Source organism: Diospyros lotus, chromosome 3 (assembly GCF_014633365.1).
Source record: "Diospyros lotus cultivar Yz01 chromosome 3, ASM1463336v1, whole genome shotgun sequence".
NCBI lineage: Eukaryota > Viridiplantae > Streptophyta > Magnoliopsida > Ericales > Ebenaceae > Diospyros > Diospyros lotus.
Window position 1 is genome coordinate 11951734 of NC_068340.1, and position 26342 is coordinate 11978075.

Below are 26342 nucleotides of genomic sequence, written 5' to 3' on the forward strand. Positions count from 1 at the left end.
TGTCACTTGCAAGTCCAAGACTGTGGACCCAAATTAGTGTAGTTGCACCTCCATATTCTTTATCCTCGTGCTGTCTACCATCATCGGATCTTCCCGTAGCTTCGATTGGCCTGGATTGCTCTAATACCAAATTGTTAGGGTGCAAGCTCTAACAGAGAGGGAACTCTTAGTATTCTTCGAGAATTCAATAGAGAAAGGGAATTAATAGAGAGAGAGCTAGAGAGATACAATTTACAAAGAAAGAACATAAGACTTAGAGAGAGAGAGAGAGAGAATTTCCAATTTGGAATCAATTCATTCTTGCCTTCATCAAGTGAGATCAACCTTTTTATATTGATCTCCCTACAATTTAAATGAAAAGAGCTTCCCACTCAAATGCCTCCTGCCAATTATAATTGTCATGCCTACCTATCGAATATTGCACTCGGGCTGGCATCAAGCATCTCTCAAGAGCCACTCTCACCCAGATAGGCAAACATCTAACAATTGATCACCTCGCTCTACCAAGACCAAGCCATTCCCACTTCAATTGTTGTATTTCAAAAACAATAATCACTTGTAAGTTAAATAACCTATACAACAAATTGGCTAAATATATCTACCATTCATTCGGGCAAATCACAACTCTCAGTCTATAACTCAAGCCAAATATCAATATTTCTCACTTGCCTACATAGGGTGAGAATACCCTTGAAGTACTCAACTATATATAGGTTATATAGATTGGTAGATACATTTATGATTGGCAATATAAGATATCATCTTAGCTCTTATTAAGGTGACATATAGAAAATAACATGTTTAGTTTGTTACCTAAAACAAATGTCTAAACTTGCTTCCTATCTCAATGCTAAGGGTGAATTGCTTGTTTGATAAAACCAATTCAAGCTTTGGGAACACATAAATTAAGAATAAACACAATCAAGCAAATCAAAATCTAAAGACTAAAAGATGATTAGAAAATGTAACACATTAATATCAATACCTCTAAAAGGTGTCCATACAAATTAAAACCCACAGATTTTCGCACTCTCAATGTGGGAAATATACATTGTATGCCCAGTAGTCAGTCCAAGCCTATGAAAATCTAAGTGGCAGAGCTGGAAATAAGCAAGTATCCAAGTGGTAGAGGTACAAATGATCAGGGGGTTTGCAAATGATCAGGTGGCTCACAAATGATCAAATGCCTTGCAGTCCAAAACCATCAAAACCAAGCAATAAGTGAGGCAAATGGGCCAAATAAGCCAAAAGAGGATAAAGCAAGATGTAGAGGCCAAAAAATTGAACCATTACTGAGTAAAGGCAAGGCCACTCAGTCATGAGTGGCCTCACCTTTTCTAGTTTGCAAGGAACCAATTCAAGGAAAATTCATTAAAAAGGTCTATAAAAGGCTACAAAAATGGAGCTTAGGTTAAGAAAGATAAGAAACGAGCAAAGGAGAGAACAAGAAACCACAAAACTAAGTGGCTAGGCCTCCACTTGGTCATAATCGAGTGGACAAATGGGCACTCGGTCATGTTTTCCCTATTCGGCCATTTTTATTCTCCCAAGTCCCAACATGTGACCCTTCACCCCCGGGAGTCTCTCTTATGGCCGAGAAACCCTCCCAAGGCATTTCTCAAGCCAAATCACTTAAGCCCAGAAGCCTTTTTCAGAGACCCTTCCCAGGGCCCATAAGAATCCTTCAAGATTCCTCAAAGATGCCACCAAGATGCTCTACTAGAAACATGGGGAAGGCACCATGTGTCCCCTATCTTCTCCCTTTATAAATAGAATGGTCATCTCCTCACTCAGGTATGTTGACTTTTGTACTTAAACTCCATTTTTTCACTCAAGCGCTCGAAGACTTAGGCATCAGAGGGTTCGCGGGGGATACTCACCCACAACCCTAACCGATTGCTCTTCTTAGTAGGGCACTCATTCATTAGGGCACCTAGTTGTTCATCAGGGCACTTGGTCATTTGGGCACTTATTCATAAGGAACTTAGTCATTAGGGCACCCGTTCATCAGGGCGCACCCAGCCATTAAGGCACTCGTTTATCCACAACACTCCAGGATCACCTGCATCCAAACTTACATATTTTAGGAACACTTACACTCAGACATGGAACCCTCAAGATCATTTGTGCGTAGACCTGAAACTCTCAGGATTAGTTGCATCCGGACTTGGAATTCTCAAGATCAAGCGATACTCAGACAACACCTTAAACCTATCACACCTCATTCGTCTCACTCTAATGTTAAAAATTTATTGTTGTAGTCAAGCAACAACAATTGACGTCATTCGTGGGAAATCAAACAAAAAGCTAAGGAAAGATCATTCTTGATGGCTAACACTAGAGGCAATCAAGGGACTCTCTATTAGGGTGTGGAGATTCGCCGCCTCTGCGAGACCCTTAACAACAAGTGGGAACTCACCCACCTCCACTAAAGTCCCAGCACCAATTAAAGGTTCACCCCTGCAGTCACCTCGTCGATCAACTTGGCATATCTAAACAAGCTCTGCTTATGGTCTCTTGGGCAGAATAGGAGGCCCTACAATAGCAACACCTCGAAAGGCTGCAAGCACTTTGAGGAATGTCCGAAATGTTGCAAAATGTGGTTCCTCGCAACATGATGCCTCCACCTTGAGGACATTTGTACAAAAAATGGCTCCACCACATTAGACCCAATAGGGGAGCCAAGGGACAGACCTTACTAGGAAGCTACATTATAGACTCACTTGGGGTCTCCCCCACAAAGGACACATTCTTGGGATTCCCTTCCTCACCATTTTCAAAACTAAGGAAGAGAGAATGGTTGACAAAGACTGAGAGATGACAAACAATGCCCTCGGAAAGGAAAAGATAAAGAATCTATGGTGAGTACATCCACAGATGAGGACTAAACCCCATCAAGATTGGGGAAGAAAGACAAAAGAATCCCTTAGAGTTTAGGGCCTAAGAAGAGGCTGCAATGAGGAGAATGATCGAAGAGGTGCTAGAAAAAAGGAGACTGTTGCCTACCTCAAAAGATTGGACCCGAAGAAGAATGTCATTTGCTCGAGCCATAATGGATAAACTATTGTCAAGAAAATTTAGAATCCCGAATCTATTCCCGTACTCGAGCAAGGACGACCCATATGATCACATTTAGAGCTACGAGTCCCTTATGCTACTTCACAGATGGGAGAATACAATCATGTGTCGATCTTTTCCTCTAACCTTTGACAAATCATGACCGCACTTGGTACAATGGTCTTGTTAAAGGATTCATCTCCTTTTTCGACTAATTAAGGGTAGAAATCATCAAGGCCTTTATCATTAACAATCACAGAAATAAGGACGCCACATATCTCCTTAGTGTTCGACAGGGGAGTAAAGAAAATGTCCGACAATACATGCATAAGTTTCAGAACGCCACTCTCAAGGTTCACAATCTGCAAGTCGAAGTGGTACTGGTTGCTATGCTACAAAGGATGCGATCCATTCCCCTATAAGAATCCCTAGCCATGGACCAATTGACGACCCTAGATGATCTATTTGTGACGGTTAATAAATATATACTCCAAGCTAAGGTGATGAAAACGGTTGGAGTGAACAAAGATAGAGATAGGAAAAGAAAAGAAAAAGACTATAATGGAGAGATTTCATAGAGGGAAAGGAAGACCAAAAGACACGATGATACCCTTCCACTCTAGTTTTATGGAATATACTCCGTTCACACATTCACACTCCGATATCCTAGCAGCCATTAAAGTAACGAGCCTTATTAAATTCCCTAAGAAGATTGAAAAACCTATGGGAAGGAAAAGGCATGCCTTCTATCAATTCCACAATGCTCATGGCCACTTCATCGACAAATGCCAAGACTTGAAGAATTAGATAAAGGCATTGATCTGATGGGAAACACTAACTCTTGGTTTATGATCCAAGGGTTTTACCGGTTTTCAAGACTTTTTTGAAAACATGTAATAAATACAATGGAAATAAAACGAGATCACCTTGAAAGATTTGGTATCGACAACCATATGCAATGCAAAAACTGAAACCATCCATAGGGCGTTAGAAGGTATACGTCACCAGAGAGTTTCGAGTCCGATGAAGCGATTAAAGTTACACCCAAGGCAGCTCCCGTGATCACCAATAACTCCCAAACAATGCCTTTGAACAGTCTCACTATTGTGAGCAGATTATCAGATGACCAATTTGACCCTCGAAAATATGAAGGGCCTAGTCAATCCACATTCTAAGTAGAGGTTGACATCTGCAAGATAGCCTATGTGCTAGCCAAGCCATTTGTAGATGATGAAACTAAAAAATAGGTTTAACAAAGAATGAATTCCAAATCTAAATATACTCTCTATTGGATTTGATTGCTACACAAGCAATAATGAATCAAAAACGAAATGGGAGCAAGGGAGAAGAGGGTTTCTAAGGCTCTGGAATGAGAGAAAACACACTGGCCGAGAGAGAGCTTAAGGCAACAAAATGCAGCAACCAAGACATAGGCGTTTTTCTTCTCCATCCCTTACATATGATGTTGGAAATGTATGCCCTAAAGACACGTTTTGTTTAATTTATGGTAATGATGTTTCTTTTATTCAGTTTATAGCACATATATTATTTGCATTTAATTGTTGGAAAGGTGTCCATGCTATTAAGTAAGTGATTCATGTGATGGGTCGTTCTTCACAGTTAGGCATGAATCATGGGTACTTAATAAGCAAGAAAATATTACTCTTGATCTTTTGATAGAACTGGGCATTCTATCATGATAAGATCATTGTGCAATAGATCCTAATGGAGGATGGCTTGCCTTAGCAAGTAAACAGTCCGTTTACTCGAATTGTACAAGCGCATTTGGAATGCATAGAGTGGACCTGTGATAGAAGCTAATGACAAAGTACTAATTATCATGGAGCTAGTCTATCACTGCTACTACGTGGACGAGTACTCTAATACTTGAGTATTAGTTGGTGGTCTAGTGAACCTAGAGCTATATTCTTAGATTCATTGTGGGTGAGGTCTATCAAAGATCAATATCCTTTTGAGTTGGGAGTATGGTTTCTAATTAGCTAAGACAGACTAATACAAGATAGTTTCTGTGATTCACCCCCTTGTGATTGTCCAAGAATAATCGAATAATCCAGGGCCCTGGGAATGTGACTTAAGAGTGTGTGCTTCTGGGTAGCTCCCAGTGATAAGCAAGTACATTCGAGTAGTCACGGATTATTGGACTAGTGATCTAAGGATGGTAGAAATCATTTAGAAAGGTGTTAGTACATTATTCCTTTCTAAATGATGGGTGTTACGCAGAGGGGTATTTTCGTCATTACACTAGTAGGTCAAAGACATGGCATATGCAAAATTATTCGTGGGGTCAGTGTTACCATATGGTGATAGTTGGAACACTTAGAATGACAAAATATAGCTACTAGGTAGCAGGGATATTTTGGTCATTTTAGTAGCCGTGAATAATTTGTCTTTTGGTCCCCGGGATAGCTCGATGTAACTCATGTATTTTTTAATACATTTGGCTTGTTAGATGAATTACATTGAGAGAGAATTATTTTATTCAGAATGGTCCATAATTAATTGGGCTAGAATAAAATAATAGTTCATTAGGGTTTTTAATTAATTAATTGGGCTAACCCAATTAGAAAATTAATTAAATGATCTTGGCCCATTAGGGTTTGGCCCACTAGGGTTTTAACCCTAGGGTTCTCCCTATATATTCTCTCATTATTTGTTTTTCCATCCAAGTCGTTTTTCATTCTTCTTCACCGAAGAAAGGCCACGAGTTCGAGTCATATTTCGGAAGATTGAAAGAGAGCCTCGAAGTTCTGATGCGAAGGAGCCGAAGGATAGCAGGACAGCCGTCGTCTCCACCACGCGAAGAAGCTACCGCGCATCCTGCCCCTATCGCCCCATTCCGACCGGTAATCCGCCGTAAAAGTAAGTCTCTTAGATTCTAATCAATACGAGGATCGTTTTTTGATTAAAACGCTTCCGTTGCATGCTTTTGTATCCTCGTTTTTTATCCTTCATATGAAACCCTAAATACCTCCAAAAATGAACAAATGGCAAGGAGAGATAGGATAAGGTTGAGGGGGAAAAGGACATACTAGATGCACCTCGTCCTTGTTGTCATCCTCTTCCTCCACGCATCCATCAAAATCGTTGCAAAAACAACAAAGAAATCATGTTGAATGCAACCCTTATTGCAAGAAAACAGTCAATTGGTATCGAGGACACGGTCAATCAAATTGCACTGGTTGACCACCTCCAAGGCTGGTTAACTGGTTATGTTCCCTCGTTTCCAATTTTTAAAAATTGCATTTAGACCCACCATTAACTCTTAATAGCCTTTTCATTATCTCATAATTAAACTGATACGCCCATTAACTTTTAACAACATGCTTGGTAACTCTTAACAATTGCTTCAATTAATTAAATTTGTTTCGTTAACTCTTAACGGTGTCATCATTAACTCTTAATAATGATTATTAATTAATTACAACATTTCATCACTAATCAACTGATAAACTCAAATATGCATGTGATCTTCTTGATTAACCACTAAGTAGCAATCAACACACGTCAAACACTTTGGCGCTGACCAAACACTTTAGTCTACAACGAGGATCTCTTCATCTCCCCATTGTAGCCCAAAATGTCTTGAGTGACAACTAGCATTATCTCAGGATGATCCTACTAGTAAAGAAATCATACTTCAAGAGAACTTATTTGGGTTTTTGATTTCCGTGTATTATAATCCCTTCATCAACTAACATCCCGATCAAGTGAGAGTCATGAACTAATCAAACTTACTAACTCGATAAGTATGCTAAGATCTAGCATGGTGTGATTGAGATGACATTTCATAACTCTTTTCGACATTAGAAATTTCTTTCCAATCATGTGCACCCTAGCCAGGGGTTTATACAGTCACAAATCACTACTGATAGCATAAGATGTTCACCTCACATCGAAGGTTAATGGATCCCACTAGCAATCACCTACCTCTATACATTACTGCACAGAGACCACACAGTGTATATCCCCACCCTGGTAACCGGGTGGTTAGTAGCAATAACAAATCTCTAACACCAACATACAAGACAATTGTTTTGCCTCCAGTCTAAGGGTCAGTAACACAATTGAAGCCAGTGACAGATCATAGATCCTCCAGCTATGTGATCCGTCACTTGCATCACATTCAATAGATGTTCAACTAATATCCACCCATATGACTACTATATACATCTTATGGATTATGGCGTATGACTCACCATCCTTTATCTCTAGTATCTCATACTAATCAAAGGTAGCAGTCCATGTGGCAATCCATAATCGATTGGTCATAGTCCCCATCTGACAAATCTAAGGACTAAGAATCTCTTTAAAAATTCCTTAATCCAAAGGTGTTTGTCACATATTCTTAACACTTGAGAATAAGACATTCATTAGGAAATCTAGAGACTCATTCATATAAATAAATTAGAGAGATATGAATAAAGATATGATCTTAAAATATGAAAACATATTTTATTACATTTGCAAAATATACATCATTAGTCCCATAATACATTTGCTAGATGTCATCTAAATCCAGCATTAAGAGAACTAATACTAACATGATTAGGGACAGGGAACTGGCAAAATTTGTGAACACAGGAGCCCGAGCAGAAGAACCTACTGACTACCATAGAGGCCAGGGGCATAATTCAAGGTGGGAAGAGTAGTAAAAGAGAAGAAGATTTTCCAAGAAACATGTAACATCGCTCGGAGACCAAAAGCCCCCGAAAGAATCAAAATGCGTATGAATGCTTTAGGGAAGTATCATGGGCAAGGTTATAAGTCTTAAAAATTTATACATGAATAAAGTGATGCTTGTCTTGTTGCAATTCCCTCATTTTATATTTTGTTTTTCAGGGCAATGAAAGCACTAAAGAGGGTCAAAGCTCCAGTTAATAATCGAAGCCTAGTATCGAAGCCTGGAATACACAAGAATGATGCAGAGCCAAGTATTCAACACTTAGCATTGAAGTGTTGAGTATGCAAGAACAAATCTAAGCCCCATCAATCAAAAACCTAATATCAAAGCATGGAATCCACATGAACGATCTAGGGCTCATTATCCAAAAATCAAACCGTGAGAGCATGAGAATGGTCCAAAAACTGAAGTGTAGGAGCATGAGAATAGTCCAAAAATTGAAGCAAAAACCAAAGCACAAAAGCGTGAGAATGGTTCAATAACTGAAGCGCTAAAGCATTAGAATTGTTTAAAAATCGATGCACGAAAGCATGAGGACGGTTCAAGAACACAAAAAATGCAAGAATCACCAGAGAGATAAAGGGAAAACCTAACATCAGGGGTGTAGAATGCGTAAGATTGGATTATAGGCCGAAAATGTTAAAGCACAAAAATGATTTAGCATAATCCAAAATCAAAAGCAATAAATGCGCAAGGAAGAACGAAATCAAAAGCACAAAATACATGAGACTAGATTAAAACAAAAATTGTAAAAACGCAAGTGAGTCTTCAAAAAAAACTAAGGAGAGGGCATAATGCCCGCCCATCATCCTCTAAGGACTAGGGAGTGGGCGTGTCCCTCATTTTCTAAGGAAAAGTGAAGCGTAAACAATAAAAGTTTTGAATAATTCATTGCAAAATTTTATATAGTATGCAAGATGCTAACATGTTACACAGGGAAACAAACATAAGCCCAAAACAAGAATCACATGAGGCGAAGAATAGCATAGAATGCCAAAATGCAAGAATTATCCAAGGAAAATCTAGCATCAAAAGTAAGAAAATGCACAAACATGATCTGTGGACCATCATCTAAGACAAAAGGGAAGTCAACAGGACCGATGACTTACAAAAAATGAAGACCCTCCAAAAATAAAAAAATTCAATAACCCTTCAACAGAGTATTGTCATCCAAGGAGGAAATGATGTAAGAAAAGGCGGATAACTACTCTTCCCACTAGGAAACCCAATGGAAAGAGTATGGAGCAATTGTTACGTCCAGTAATTAGTCTAGGCCTATGAAAATCCAATTGACAAAGTTGTAAATGAGCAAGTATCCAAGTGACAAAGCAACAAATGATTAGGTGGCCTATAAATGATCAGGTGCCTTGCAAGCCAAAACCAAGCAACAAGTGAGCCAAATGGTCCAAACAAGCCAAAAGAAAATAAAGCAAGATGTAGAAGCCAAAAAACTCGGCCATGATCGAGTGGAGGCAAGGCCACTTGGTCATGAGTGGCCTCACTCTATCTAGTCTGCAAGGAACCAATTCAAGGCGAATTCGCCAAACAAGAAGTCGATAAAAGGCTACAAAAATGGAGCTCGAGGAAAGAAAGATGAGAAATGAGTAAAGGAGAGAACAAGAAGCCACAAAACCTAGTGGCATGGCCTCCACACAATCATGATTGAGGGGACACATGGGCACTCAGTCATGTTTCCCCCATTCAGCCATTTCAACTTTAAATGGATAATTAGGTCTCATTTTAGTAAATGTTTAGATTAATTTTGTCTTTATAACTCAAAATATGAATTTTTCATAATCATTTTAACTTTAAATGGGTAAATATGTGTCATTTATTACCCATTGCAATTCCTACCAAAATGATATTGAAATTGTGTGAATTTTGGATATGTAGGCGCTCTTTGAGAGAGCTTTCCAATGACATATTATATGTCTCATTATGACCATATTTGCTTGTTCAAATAAAGGTCTGCAAAATAGACTACATTATAGGGAGCACATACTGGAATTACTTCCTTCATGTCCTAATCATGTCCAAACCTTTTTAGAATCTTTAAAACCAAATTTAATCATTTTCGTTGTTGTAGAAAAGTATTTTCATCTCATAATTTTAGGCGCAATAAACTAAAATCACTAATTTTCTTTATTAATAATTTTCAAAACTTTTATAAAATCTTCGGGTAATTCAAAATTGATCTCCCAACACTTAGCATGAAATTTAAATCACTAAAATTAAAATATTTGATCTCAAATTGACTCCAAATCTTGATTAAATCCTCAAAGAAGTTGTTCCATGTAGTTTTAGACATTTATTATGTGTCAAATAATGTACTAAAACCATGTTTTTAATCACATATAAAATTCTTATAATTTGGCATCAGCTTTAATCAACTAAATTAGGCATTTATTGGAACCATCCAATCACAGTTAGTCGCTTGTTAGCATCAATAGGCACTTGGTTCTTTTGGCTATTTTGTTCTAAGGTGATGGACTCGACCCTATTCATCAATCATTTGATGCCTTCAAATGGCCTAATAGTTGCCTATTGCTTGACTATTTTCCGTTAATTTCACTTAAACCCCAATTAACCCCGATTATTGATGTCTCCAACTATGAAAGACTCCCATGTATGTATTTTGACATTACCGAGTGGGCATAAAAGGCATTCTCTAACTAGTCGTGTCATCTTGTCTTGCCCTATACAACCCAAACATGCATGCTAAATTTTTTAGTCAGTGTCTCAATCAACATCAATCACATAATAATTAGAGAAAAAGTATTATCTAAATCACCAAAATGCAATTAAAAGAAATTATTAGAAATAGATCTATGTCCAAGAAAAATACAATCCAAAAATATGACAAAAAATTACCGGTAAAATTTAAAACAAATCCTAAAGCCAAATGTCTTGAGACTAAGAGTGTGTTTGATTGCACACATTTTTCATAAAAAATATGTAATTATTATACATTTTTTATGAAAAATAATCAAACACTCTTAATTTTTTCATGAAAAAATATATATGGTACAACCATTTAAAACTTCGTTTCATGGAATTCATTTTCTAATAGAGTGAGATGGTTTTTGTTTTCTAGATAATATTACCTAGAATTTAATTATAAATAATGCAATCAAACACATTTTAATAGTAGATTATACTGCACTCTAGGCACTTGCAATGTGTTTCAAAGAAGTAAGGTGTGCCCACTACACGATTTGAGCTGATACATGACAGCTCCCAGAACTTCTTCACAAGCACCCTTCCCCATAAAAATCCTTTGCACCGTAGCACCGTAACAAGGATCTGGCAATAATCTACGAATCCTACTTAACGTTGAGTTATGTGGTTGGCTGTTGTTGCATTTGCAGTCCACATAAGATTTTTATGAGCAAGTAAACTATGTGTCTATACAAAACTTAAGAAAGAGAATAGCAATAGGGTTTAGAAGTACCTTCTTTGGCTTAGTGTACTCATGAGTACAGTGTCCTAGTTTTTGACGTTTGTATCAATTTGCTTTGGATTTTTCATTCTTGCCACCTTTCTTTCCCATGTGCTTATTGGGCAAGGTTTATCCTTCATATGTTTATTGGAGCTTGCCCACTTGGGTGAAAAAAGTGCTAGCCTAAGGATTCAAACCATTGTTTGCATGATAACAAAATGACTATAAGGATTAGAAACATTACTTGAGTTATAAAAGGGACATTAGATTTTATCTCAACTATATTTACACGAACTCAAGTGGAAGGACAGCCTAAGATGAAGAATCAAGTATGGATGATCTCTAACAACACATCAACAATAAGGTCTATAAAGTTTTCAATGAGAATTGTTAGGCTCAAATCTATACATTCTTTGAAATTTCTCATATCAAACTCAATTTTTTTCAAAAAGTCATAACCTCGTGAGTTTACATTGATACACATCTTTCTTGAGATAAAACATAGCCATTTAGTTCAAGGAGAAGTTCACGGTGATGTGAACATTCCTAATCCCTTATCATGATGACGTGCCCTATAGCGATAATCGTTGCCTATCAATTATGGCTTATGACGATATGGTTAGTTGTTGTGATAGTTACCCCTTAACATGGCAAACAGATAGTAGGTGATTTAACATATTAGGGTATCATGGTAGGAAGTCATTTCTTATGATGAATGGTTACAATAGATGGGATCACTAGCCCAATGGTCAAGGTAGACAACTATAATGGCAAAGACTTATAATAGACAAAGATCTAAAATGATGAGTGATTGGATGATCTATTGGCTTGATAGCCTTATCAATGAGGTCTCAACATACTATGGTCATTAAAGGAAATGAAAGATAATTGAGGGAGCCCTAATTAGAATAGTGGGATGGTGGGCTGACACCAACTTATCCCTTCAACCACATTCACTAATGCTTAGACGGATATAACATCTTAGAGTACGGAATGCATTTCATAAGTGTGATCTTGTATTTTACTTTTCAACTATTCCAACCCGATCAAATCTTTTACATAGGCTTTGGAGTGTTTATCCTTAGAACCATGCCTAACTTTCTATTTTTATTGACAATACAAGCATTTTGACCATTAGCATGCAAGTTGAGATACTTGGTCTCTACCATCCTAATCTACCTAGCAAGTTGTAGATTTTAGTAACAACAAATTCAAAGTGGTTTTATGCATTATTAAATATTTTCAGTGATTCAGCGTGATGGAAATGCAAAGAATTTCGGGCATTTTTTGCTTTATATGTTATTTTTGTTCTTTCACATGATTGTGAGCGATGTTAGGGATTTGAGGTTGTGCTCATTGCTTACACCACTTTTGTACTTCAAAGAAAACAAAGCTTTTTAAAAAGTAAATATTATTGTTCATCCCATTCAATGCACATTGAGAACTCCTCACGAGTAAATTTAGATGCATTAACTTGTTAATAAATATAAGAGAGGTGTTAGGTTGTAGTTGTCTGTTTGTAGGTTGGTCTAGGTCTTGCTTTTGCAAGTTTCAATGGAGCGGTTACAGAAGAAGAACCATCTTGTCTAGAAAAAGTCACCTCAAGTCCCCTCTATTGTTAAATGAGTTGAATTTACTTTTTTTTCATTTTTTTGTGGTTTATCCATTATTCTTCCAATACAAATACATTTTTGAACAAATTGATTGATTAGGAAGAGGCATCATGTTATTCTTGGTTCTATGGATACTCTAGACTAATTGTTTGAAGTCTAAGCACCGTGAGGCAATACCAATATTGTAAAGAATCACTTTAAATGTTGACAAAATGTAAAATCTATATCAAGACAACTAAACAATTAAAACATAAGCTGCAAAAAAGAAAGAATATACCCATAAAATGGAAAATCAACACAAGAAAAAAACACTAAAAAAAACCTCAAGTGTCTTTTACAAAAAATAAGGAGCTAGGAGGATCTTCTAATTAGTAGATAAACTTTCCTTGTGTAACTTTCTTGACTAGAAAATTTAGCTTTGACTGGAAAATCCTTCAAGAAAAAATCAAGGGTTTTTTTTTTTTTTTTTTTGGCTACATTTTTTATTGCTAGTTGCAATAAAAAAAGATTCACATATCATTTAGGTGTAGAGTAGAGGGCAAAAAATTGAACCTCCAAATGGCCAACTTGATCACACAAGAAAAGCCATTACACAAATATGATGCTTCAACTATAGATAATTAGTCAAGAGCATCCATGAAACCAAGAATTACAAGATGTTTCATCCTATTCAATCAATTTGTGCATAAATGTATTTGTATTAAAAAAATAAAGAAAAAAACACAAGAAAAAAGAGAAATTCAAAATTCCAAGCATGTAGAAGGAATAAGGTGGTTCATTCTATCCAAAATGGTTCAAATGAACCCCTTACGCTGAAACTTGCAAAGCTAAAAACTAAAGCTACGTTCTTTTTGGTTTATAATTTTCAATTTTGAGTTTTGAATTCATTTTCAGTTTTCTATTTTGGTAAACTATTTTTAGAAAATTAAAAACGCGTTTTTTTTGTCATTTTGAAAAACTATTTCTCAAAATAAAAAATTAAAAAATGTATTTTCTTTGAAATTTTAAAAATAATTTTTTAATAATATTTTATTCAATAAATTTAATTATTTATTAAATTAGAAATATTTAATGTTAATATATTATTTAAAAAATATATACATGTTAAAGTTAATGAATTTTGTAATATTTTTTCTCATTATAATAATAAAATATGAATAAATAAATAAATAAATAAATATGTTTTGAGTTTAGAGTTTATTTTGGATTAAAACACTCAAAACAACTTTTTGTTGTTTTGAGTTTTCATTACAATTTTTTTTTTGTTTTTAAAAATATATTTTTAAAAACAGTAAAGAAAATGTGTTTTCATTATTTTAAAAAATCAAAAACTAAAAATGACTTAAAAATAATAAAGAGAAAGCAGCCTAAGAGTGCCCACAGACACATGATTATAACCCAACACCTAGCTTTTACTTATAGCTAGTTCAATGCATCTAAATCTACTAGTGATGAATTCTCAATGTGCTCTCTAGGTGATGGGTAGTACTAATTTCTTTTGGAAGCTTTTTCTAAAAGGAAAAAAAAAAAAAAAAACATTTTAGGTATGGTGGTAATTAATGTTTTTGTGATTATTGTAATCCAAATTGGACTCAATCATGACATATCCAACTCTAATAAGTAAGCATCTGGAGTGAAGAAAATTATAAACTTGTCTATCAAATACCTAAGCTTTTACTTATATTATGTTGGTGTTAGTGTTATAATGCTAGATTTAGATAACGTTTAGTATGAGTAATGGGTCTAATGATATAATTTTGCTTGTTATCTAAATGGTCATATCTTCATTCATAGCTTTCCATTTAAATAGGAACGAGCTGCTAGATTTCCTAATAGAGATCATATTCTTCAGAGTTAAGAATAATGTGACAAACATCTTTAGTTCAGGATTTCTTAAAGAAATTTCTAGTCCTTGGATTTATGAGAAGGGGAATATGATTTATCGAACATGGACTAACACATAGGCTACTACCATTTATTAGCATGAGATGCTAATGGTAATGGGGTGGTGAGTCACATACCACATTACATGAGATGTATATAAGTAAACATATGGGTGGGTGTTAATTGTATCCATTGAATGCAATACTTACGATAGATCATATGGTTTTGAGGATTAATGATTTGTTGCTGGTTTCAATTGTATATCTAGTCCTTTAACCGAAATTTATAGAGTTGTCTTATGCACTAGTGTCAAGAATTTTCCATTTAGTAGAACTATCTAGAGTGAGAGGTGGGAATGCTCTCTACGTGGTCTCTGTGTAGTGGTGTATGAAGGCAGATGCTCGTTAATGGGATCCACTATCTTCCATTAGATGAGGGGTGAACATCCTATGTGATATTGGTCGATTGATGATTATAGGAGTCCTTGGCCCAAGCATGTACAATCGGAAAGAGTTTCTAATGTCGGAAGAAGTTCTGATACGTCATCTCAATCATTTCATATTGGATCTAGTATAGTTACCGAGTCTTATGAGTTTAGTCAAACTATAGCTTTCACTTGGTCGGGATGTTAGTTAATGGATGGACTATAGTGCACGATAATCAAAAGCCCAAATAGGTTTACAAGAAGCTCTAACTTCATTGCCATTAGGATCGTCTTGAGTCCTGGCTAGAGAATACTTAGGATCTTTCAAGATACTTTGGGGATATAGAGATATCCTTGTAGTAGATTGAAGTGTTCAATCGGCATCAAGAGTTGACGTGTCCTAATTGCTACATGGTTGTGAACCTAGGTCACAATCAATTTATATCACATAGGATATTCACCCCCATCCAATGGATCCTATCAGTGAGCATATGCTTCCATGCACCACTGCACATAGACCATATAGAGAGCATTCCTACCTCTCACACCAGATGATTTCGCTCAATGAAATATCCTCGACACCATTACACAAGACAACTCTATCACTTCTGATAAAAGGACCAAATACATAATCGAGAACCAGAAATAGATCATTAATCCTCAAAATCATGTGATCTGTCGTAAGCGTCACATTCAACGAATGTTCATCTAACACTCACCCACATATTTACTATATGCATCTCATGCAATGTAGTATGTGACTCACCATTCCATCTCATTAGCATCTCATGCTAAACAATGGTAGTAGCCCATGTGCCGGTTCAAAATTGATAAATCATATTCCCCTTCTGATAAATCTAAGGACTAAGAATTCCTTTAAGAAATCCTAAACTAAAGATTCACGTCACATTATTCTTAACTCTTAAAAACAAGATCTCTACTAAGAAATCTAGCGACTCATTAATAAAGAAAATGTGAAGAGTATAAATGAAGATATAACATTTTATTTATTATCAAGAATAATCATAAGTGTCACTCACATACATCTCATGTAGTGTAAATCGTCATTTACACTAATGTTAACTAACTAACTCTCATTTGCACTAATACTAATTTACAAGAAATTACTAAATCGTCACATAATCTTCAATACCCATCTTCCGAAGATGGCAATTTAGTTGAGCTTGCGTCAAAGCCTTAGTCAGTGGATCAACATTCTCTCATGACATGCCACCTTCTGCAGTTGCATGTCTCTACGTGCTACAATCTCTTGAATAAGATGGAAGTGGCACTAGATATGCTTGGACTTTTGGTGAGACCTGGGTTCCTTGACCTGTGCAATCGCCCTATTGTTGTGTTGTTGTCGCAATACAGAGGTATCAGTAACTCAACGGATGGAACCACTTCCAGTTCATAAATGAACTTCCTCATCTAAATAGCTTCATTTGCAACATCACATGCCTAGCGCTATAAATAAGTCGAGTCACTCGCAAGTAGCTCGACGGTCGATTCGAAAAAAGCTCGTTTGTGTTCGACTCTATTCATAAACGAACCAAGCTTGAGCCTGGATTTAAAGTTCGAAAAGTTAAACGAGTTGAGCTTGAGCAACTTAATACTCGACTCGTTAGCTCGCGATTTGGCTCGTTTGTAAGCTCGTGAACCAACTCGCAAACTAGATCGACAAATGGGCTCATAAACAAACCTCATGAGCTACCTCGATAGTAAACTCGTGAGTTGGGTCGATAATTGTCTCGTGATTAAGTTTGCGAATTGGCTTGAAAATGAGCTCGTGAGCTAGCTCAACTATGAGCTCGTGAATAAAATGAATTGAGCTAATAATTAGAGTTAATTATGTAAATTTAGCAATATGCCAATATATATATAAAATAAAAATATATAAAGAAATAATATTTTATTCCTTCAAATTAAATGACAAAATAATATCAATTTTATAAAAATTAATCTTATAAAAATTATTAACATTATATTAAAAATAATCTTTTGACAGGTACATGAATTTTTATATAATAAATTGAATATCAATATGTATAGTTTTTAAATAAATAAGTCAATAAGTAAATAAATATCAAAACATTGCAATTTCAAAAAAATAAAATATTATTTTTGTGAGGATTCGAACTTACAACATTTAGATTTTTATATTTTGAAGAGTCTTTTTACCATTAAGCTAAGCATATTTGGTCAACATTTAGTTCTATATATTTTTATATAAAAATGTATATAAAAATATAATATATACTTGGTTCTGTAACATTAGTTTATATAAAAATATATCATATATTATATTTACATTTAATTGGATTTGGATATATATAAATAGAAAAAAATTAATTGAATTAACTATAAAATTTCTTGTCAAATACATATATATTAATGAATTTATTGTATATCTAACTGGAGTTTTTGACAAATAAATATGTAATTGAAAAACAATAAAATCATGATATTTTAATGCTAATTTGTTGTATAAATATATGGAATATGTAATGTAAAATATAATATAGATACATATGTAATATATATGTAACCTACATGCACATGCGTGTGCGCGCGCACGCACAAACATATTTATTACATATGCTATGTAATATATAATATAATAGGTAATGTGTAATTTAAAATGAATACATGTTTAGTGTAGCATATATATTGAGGTACTTGGTAGGTTTAAGGATAATATCGATTATTATTTTTAGTGCGATGGTTAACCATCAATAAATGCATTGTATCTGATAATATTTATTAAATGTGTATAAAATATAAACTAATCTAGTAATTTGTAGGGTACTATGTCTATATTTATTTATATTTTTATATAAAATATACCCGAAGTTTTAATATTATAAAACTCTATAAATAAATTAATTATTTAAAATATCATTTGTATATTTTATTTAAAAAATTAATAATTTATCATAACACAAAATTTAAACTTAAAACTACTTTTAACTTAAATTAATAATTTGCATATTTTAGTGGTTAAAATTTAAAGTTTAAACTCTACATTTCTATTATTAAACATAACATAAATATACTTTTATCTTTTTCATTATTTAATACTTAGAATATAAATATTAATTTTTTAATAACTCTTTAAATTAATAATAACAATACATCAAACATTACCAGGATATACATTTCTCTACATATACATCAATATTTATACAGTATTCAAATATTACCCTGATTAATAATATATTTAGTATTATCTTTATAAAACATTTATTCATACAAACATAGTCATCTTATATTCAGTATTTAATTAATTTAAAGATAATGTCAATGATTATTTTTAGTGGGTTAACCATCAATAAATGCATTATGTTTGATTAATCAAACATTGTCATCTTATATATTTATTAATTAATTATTGAATACCAGAACAAAAATTATCTTTCTCCTTATATACTAAAAGATTAAATTGTAAGTAAAATTAATATTCCCGTATTTTTATATTTGTACAATCTATATTTTGGTTCTCTCAATAAGAATATTGCTTCCCGTATGTTTTTAAGTTTTGAGCCTATGGTGTAATTAGTTTGAGATGCTCACGCCTCTCTATCTCTGTCTTTCTGTGCATAGATAACTACATGATAAGTTATACGGAAATAGAAAATGTTTCAAATAGAAAATGAAAACGTAGAAATGACATTTTTTTTAAAAATAACTCAGAAACGAAAACGTGGAATAAATTGTAATTTTTAAAAATATAAGGACTAATTATAAATTTAAAAAAATAAAGAGTTTTTTTATAAATATAATTTTAATATACAAATTTTAAAAAATAATTATTTAAAAGATTTTAAGTAAAAACATTATATGTTAAAGTTAATATAACATTTTATTTTGATAATATATATACAATTAATATTATGAAAAATAATATTATTGTGTAATTAATTTTTATATAATATTTTATGCATAATTGTTATATATATTATTACGAAATTAATTAATGAAAGAAGGCACTTGAGAAGATGGCTCTATAGGCGCGCCTGTAAAATCAAATTAATTGGGGAGGCTCCATATTCTTAAAATTTTATAATTTATATATATTTTTTAATTTTTAATAATAAAATTTTTATTAAAAAATTAAATATAAAATACAAACTTTATCTTTCCCATTTTCTTCCCACCATTCTAAACCCACTAAACTTCCTTTTGTCTCCCACTAAACCACATTTTCCAAACCCAATTTTCCCTATTCTCTCTCTCTCTTTACAATTTGGGTCACTGGCTCATTGTGTGTTCTTCTTCTTCACTTCTTCAGTTCACTTCTCCTTACTTCTTAGTTCTCAGTGCCCCCTCTCTCTCTTTCTCTCTCTTGCGTGCGCACTTGCTTCAGAGTTCAGACTTCACTCTTCAGACTCAATTTTCACAAACTCATAGTGCGATTTGCAACCTCGCTTCAAGCCTTCAACTTCAATCTTCAGGTTTCGCCGCTTTGACATACTGCAGACAGCAACAACATCTGTGTTCGATAACTTTGATTGTGTTATGAAAAGTTATTTTTGATGTGTTTGGTAATTCACAGTATGTTCAACATTTGGTTAATGGTTATGCTATGAAAAGTTATTTAAATTTGAGTTTTATTTTATTATTAGTTTAAACTCAAGCTCATAAACAAGCTTTTGTCTAGTCGAGCTCAAGCTCAGCTTCCGAACAAAACAATCGAGCTTTTAACGATTCAAGCTTGAGTATAATTCAGGAACAAGATGAACAAGCCGAGCTCGAGCTTGGCTCACGAACGGATCTAAACAAATTTTAAGCGAGCCAAGCTTGAGCTCATGAAGAACAAAATAAACCTAAGCTTGAACAAGATTTCAAGCTCGACCTCAAGAAAACTAGACTAAGCCAAGCTTGACCTATGCCAAGCTCTACTCGGCTCTGTTCGATTACAGTTCTACACATGCTACAACATATTCTGCCTCTGTGGTAGAATTTGTAGTTATATCCTACTTGGAACACTTCCAGCTAACAGCTCCACCATTTATGACAAATATAAACCCCGATGTAGATTTTCAATCATCGACATCAAACTAAAAGTCTGAATCTGTGAACCTATCAACACAAAGATCACATACCATAAGCTAGAACCATATCCCTAATCCTTCTCAGGTACATGAATATATGTTTCACAGCCACCCAGTGCTCCTCACATGGGTTAAACTGATATCTGCTAGTAACACTTACTGAGTAGGCGATACCAAGCCTCATACATAGCATACCGTACAAGATGTTCTCCACTGCTGAAGTATAAAGAACTCTCTCCATGCACTGCCTCCCTACTAGAGTCTATGGAGGCATTCTCTTAGAGAGCGGAACTCCATGCCAAATAGGTATTAAACCCTTCTTAGAGTTCTCCATGCTAAACTTCTTTAGTATCTTGTCTATGTATGGGCTTTGGAAAAGACATATCCATCTCCTGACTTTATTTCTATAGATGTAGATTCCCAAGATGTAGGTCACCTCTCCTAAATCTTTCATAGAGAATCTATTGGAAAATCATACCATAATCGACATTAACATGCCAATATCATTCCTATAAGGAGAATGTCAATCCACATATAAGATAAAATAGGCTCTTGCACTTCCATTTACCTTTTTGTATATACAAGGCTCATCCGGATTCCTTATGAAAGCAAACTCTTTGATCTCAGAATCAAAACAGATATTCTAAGAATGCGAAGCCTTCTTAAGACAATAAATGGACCTCTTAAGCTGGCATACTTTGGTAGGATCGATGGATTCAAATCCCTGTGGCTTTTGCATGAATATATCTTCCACAAGATAACCATTTAGGAGCATTATCTTAACATCCATCTTTCAGATCTCATAGTCAAAGTGCACAACAATGGCTTTCAGATCTCATAGTCAAAGTGCACAACAATGGCTAGGATAACCCTAATAGACTTAAGCATAGTGACTGGAAAGAAGGTATCTTCATAGTAAACTCCTTAACACTAGCGATACCCTTTCACCACCAATCGCTCCTTGAAGGTCTATACCTTTCCATCAGCATTGATCTTCCTCTTATAGATCAATTTACAACCTATGAGAACAATTTAATCAAGCGAATCCACTAGAGTCCAGACTTAGTTGGAATACATAGATTCCATTTCTGCATGCATAGCCTCCAACCATTTCTTGGAATTGATATCACATATTGCCTCTTCACAAGTGGTAGGATCAACTACTTGATCACTATCTTCATATAAGAACACTTTCTGCATCACCTCCGTACTAAATCCATATATTTCTAGAGGGTGGGATAATCTACTCGACCTACCAAACGCCTAGAGGATGACATTTGATGGACCGACTATTAGTGATAACGCCATAGATGCTAGATTTACATTAGATGGGATGTATGTCAATGGCACTCTTGATGTATTATTGATATTAATAAAAAAGTCATATATTCATTCATACCTCTCCCTCTCACCCTTATGAATGAGTCCCTAGACCTCCTAATAGATTTCTTACTCTCAAAGGGTTGAGATTATGTGACTTAGATCTCTAAGTTAGGATTTCTTAAAGATATTCTTAGTCCTTAGATTTATCAGAAAGGAAATATGATATATTCCCGGTCCTTAGATTCATCATGAACCCACTTTAGGGTTGTTCCTTGTGTAAAACTTGAATCCCCACAGGGTTCTATTAACTTTTCGAGCGTCCCTTACGATCATTCGATTTTTCAGGTTGAATCATAGCTATACTAAAAACTATCTTTGTTATGATTTCTTTTAATGCCATAAATCTTGTCTCGAGATGTTCATCAATGTCATACCCTTTTCTTTAGACATCTAAGTTTAAGGGAACTTTCTTTAATTGATTCATCGATTAAATTCTTAAACCAACTTCTAGTTTCTTGAACTTTCTTAAGAATTACTTGGCAAACTTATCATTTCTAACACTATGCAATACGGGGTATTACAGATCTATTCCTATGACACTTGTCGAGGGGTCTAGTGAGGAGGAGCACGTGATTTTGAGGAGATGCATGACCATGACTTTAGGGTTAAGAACTTCATACTTGCCTCCATGAACAATGAGCTTCAGAGGCAGCATGAGTATATGCTGACTGCTATTGACATTATCTTAAATCTAAAAGAGCTTTATGGGGTGCAGAGTAGGACCACTAGGTATGATATATCAAAGTAGTTTTTTGGGTCTAGATGTCAGAGAGCACAAATCTTGGGGATCATGTGTTGTCCACGATTGATTCACTCAATCAGTTGGATGCACTTGATTTGAACATGGACGGGGATCTACAGATTGACTTAATCATGTAGTCACTTCCTAAGTCATTCTCTAGATTTACCATGAATTTTAATATGAATAAAATCCGAGCCATGCTCCCGGAGCTACTTAACATGTTGAGGTGAGCTTAGGCCCAATTGAGAGGGAAGGGCAAAGAGGGCATTCTTGCCATTGCCTTGACTTTTAGGTCTGGAAGGAAGAGGTATGCCTCCAAGAAGAAGAAGTTGGTAAGACCTAGGAAAGAGATCTCCAAGGGCAAGTCCAAAGCAAAGGTTGCTAAAGGAAAATGTTTCCAATGTGGGTAGAATGGGCATTGAAAGAGGAATTGCCCAGAGATTTAGCATGGCCCTAAGGGAAAGCGCGTTGAAACTCAAGGGGCAAGTATTCCTTCTTCATTTCTTGTTATTGAGATGATCAATTCTATTGATCAGTCTTCGGTTACCTGGATTTTGGATTCTGGTGCATCATCTCACATATGTGCTTGCATGTAGGATCTTTAGACAAGTAGGTCACTTCGGAAGTGGGAAGTCATCCTTAAAGTAGGAAATGGAGCATCTATTGATCCATTAGCTATAGGGACTTCTTCTGTTATTTTGTCTACCAGGCATGTATTAAAACTTAAACACTATTTGTATGTACCGAAAGCTATCCAGAATGTGGTTTCCATTCCTAAGCTGGTTGAAGAAAACTATGAATTTTCATTTTCCAACAATGTGTTATATTCATTTTGGAAATGAATGTGTTGGAATGGGTACATTGGTTATTGGTCTTTATGTTCTAGAAATACATGATTCTATGAAAGATGGAGATTTAAATGTTGCAACCATGAGTCGCGAGAAGCGTTCTCGCGAGGTTAGTATGGATCTTAAGCATTTGTGACACCTCAGGCTCAACCATTTAAATGAGAGGAGGATTTGTGAGTTGGTTAATCATGGATTTATTGATCCAGTGGGTGTAGAACCCGGGTCGACTTGTGAGTCTTGCCTACTTGGGAAAATGATCAAGTGACCCTTTGTTGGACAAAGTGGGAGGGCCAATGATTTGCTAGGTCTGATTCATACTTATGTATGCGGGTCGTTCTTAGTAATGGCCAAAGGTGGCTACTTCTACTTCATTACTTTTACTAACGACTTTTCAAGGTACGGATATGTGTACTTATTGAAACACAAGTCAAAGTCCGTAACACCCCAAATTTCTCGAGCATGTTATAACTTAGGATTTTGGGAATATAAAAATTTTCATATCACAATAGCTGTCATACATCACACAATATCCCAAAAACCCTAATTTTCACCTTCTCAGCTTAACAAACCCAATAATCGAATAGCTAAGACAGGTGTTAAAATCTCAAATGCGGAAACTAGATCGAACCTGATATGGTTCACAACCATAATGCTTTATTTATCATAAAATTGTTCAAGACGTCTACAAAATATATTATATGGACATCATCTCTAGCAAGTGATAACTGAACATCTTAAACATATCCAAAATTACATAGGTTTGCATATAAACAAAAATATGCTAAACATGCTACAGGCAGTAATTTAAGCTAATTCTTCAACTACCTCATTTCCCTTAGAGCCGCTCGTCGAACCTGGAACGTTTGAATATTTCAGGGACATAATCCAATTAGAAGATGAATCTTCTAGTGAGAAACTCCAAAAAAACAGTTTACATCAATGCATGGTCGAGTATAAAACGTATGAGGAAAATAACAAGAACTACTCCGAAGTGCCTCGTGAACATGTTAGCCTCCTCAAACGATAGTTTTCTCAATGACGCACGCATAGCGTCTCTCGGGAGGTCCCTAACCATGTCACCTTAGCCCGACCTCATAGAACTCAAGCAAGCACCACATTCATTGCCCTTAGGCTCACGGTCTTCCCTACAAGAGCTTTCTCGATGGCGCACGCATAGCGCCTCTCGGGGGATATCCGACTTTTGCCCTTGGCCAACAAAAAATAGGTACAATAGTATGGCCACACGAATTTTATAAATGCAACAGTTGAAAAGCCAACAACATATATTTTCTAGAAAAAATATATTTCATATATACAATATGATTTCACGTAAGAGAATAGCAAGAGTCTATGTACAAGAACTTCACATAATATGTCTCATGCAATAGAAGTCTCCCATAAGAGAATAAAAAATAGGATTTGGAGTATAGGAGTCTCACCTTGTTGATTTATCTCTTCGACGATATAATTTCACAGCAAACGGCCTAGATTTCTGCAGAAAACACATGTTTTGGTAAATGTAACCTCAAATATTTTTATATAGGGTTGAGGGGCATTAAAGTAGGGATAAAACTGAAAAATTTGGAGAAGAATAGGTGTGACACTCGTAACTTACTTACATGCTTAATGATAATAATATTCATATAAAAATATCTGGAGCTTAAAACCAAAATCATACTTCCTTTAAATCAAATAAAATTCCAAGACATGCTTTATGGCATACATATAGGAAAAGATAAGAGTTCAACCCTAAAAACATTGTTTTCAAAAGGAAACTAAACTTAAGTTCTTGAAAATCCTTTTTAAACAAGCCACCACACTCCACATCCATGTCCTGGTCTCCTCATTCATGCTCACCTAGGGGAGGGGGAAACATAAGGGGGTGAGATTATGCAAATCTCAGTAAGTACAAGAGAACCATCATATGTATTTAAACAAGTCATGACATAACATAACATATCATATGGAGACACGAGAGGTTCCACCAACTTGCAGGGGTAAGAACCCTCGTGCGTAGCGCTACCGAGCTCCAGTCCCGAAACTTGCGTGAACATAACATAACATGAGGGACCACATAACATAGTTCATAGTCATGCTTAAACATCATAAATAGTTCATAATGTACTTACCTTAACTTGGTTTGATGAGATTTGAATGCTGAAGGCTTCACCTTTACAAAAAGCTCGAAGCACTCCCGTCTAGCACGAATTTATCCCAACTTAGAATGAGGAAACTCTTGGCCATGAGCCCTATTTATAGGCTTGGAAACTTGGTCACCAAGTAAGTCACAATCATTTCAAATTTTTTCTAAATCTTTCAAGATATTCCAATCATTTTAAATCTTCTAAAATATTCTCTAATCATTCCAAATCTTCTAAGATATTCTCTAATCATTCCAAATCTTCTAAGATATTCTGCAATCATTCTTATCTGAATCAAATCTTATCCACATAAGATCTTATCAAATCTTATCCAAATCAAACCAAATCTTATCCTTAAAGTCATCATGAGGCTTAATCTTTATCTCTAAAGTCATCATGAACACTTATCTTATCTCTAAAGTCATCATGAGCCTTCATCTTATCTCTAATATCATCACGAGGCTTCATCCTTATCTCTAAAATAATTTATGAGGCTTTTCTTGAATCTCCCAAATGCCCTTAGGAAAAATATTAGACTTCATCCTTATCTCTAAAATCATTTATGAGGCTTTTCTTGAATCTCCCAAATGCCCTTAGGAAAAATATTTCAAGAATTACACTTTGGCCCAAACTTTTCAAGTAATTGCATTTAGACCCTTTTCAACTTGGTCCCCAGGCCAATTTTTAATTGCATTTTAGTCCCCGAAGAAAGGACTAATTACGCTAATACCCCTAATTTTTAGGTAAATTACACTTTTACCCGAACCTCAATATTTACGATTTTACCACTGGCTCAAAACTAAACCTTTGTCTCAAGGCTTCTATAATCCCTTGAAATGACATATTTCCTCAAGTATTAGAAGCTAAAATAAAATCCCAAGTATTACATTATATTTTAGTTTAAAAATCTTGGGCGTTACAATAGGACCCTCACGCATCCTCACGTGCCTTGGAAAAGTGGCCCACGCCCCTTCGCACGCAGCCACTTCCGGCGTGTGTATCTCACGCGCTTCACAGTAGAATTCGGACAGCATTGCGTTATTTTCATATTTCGG

At 35.1% G+C, this 26342-nt stretch overlaps 1 protein-coding gene and 1 long non-coding RNA gene across 3 annotated transcripts in view; one reads left to right on the top strand and one right to left on the bottom strand.

Annotated features, from left to right (window-relative positions):
* LOC127797571 (ethylene-responsive transcription factor ERF113-like) overlaps window positions 1-26342 on the top strand; it is a 91458-nt gene that overhangs the window by 46135 nt on the left and 18981 nt on the right. The window contains exon 4 of one of the 2 annotated variants that reach the window (XM_052330589.1): window positions 7918-9636. The exons of the other annotated variant lie outside the window; for it this stretch is intronic. The gene's annotated coding sequence lies outside the window, so the exon portion shown is untranslated. Of the gene's footprint in view, window positions 1-7917; window positions 9637-26342 lie in introns of those variants that run through there. 2 annotated transcript variants of the gene reach the window in all.
* On the bottom strand, window positions 23865-25360 carry LOC127797572 (uncharacterized). The gene is made up of 3 exons (XR_008022248.1): window positions 25276-25360; window positions 24586-24638; window positions 23865-24000 (listed from the first exon to the last, which is right to left on the bottom strand). It is a non-coding gene; the product is annotated as an uncharacterized LOC127797572 (long non-coding RNA).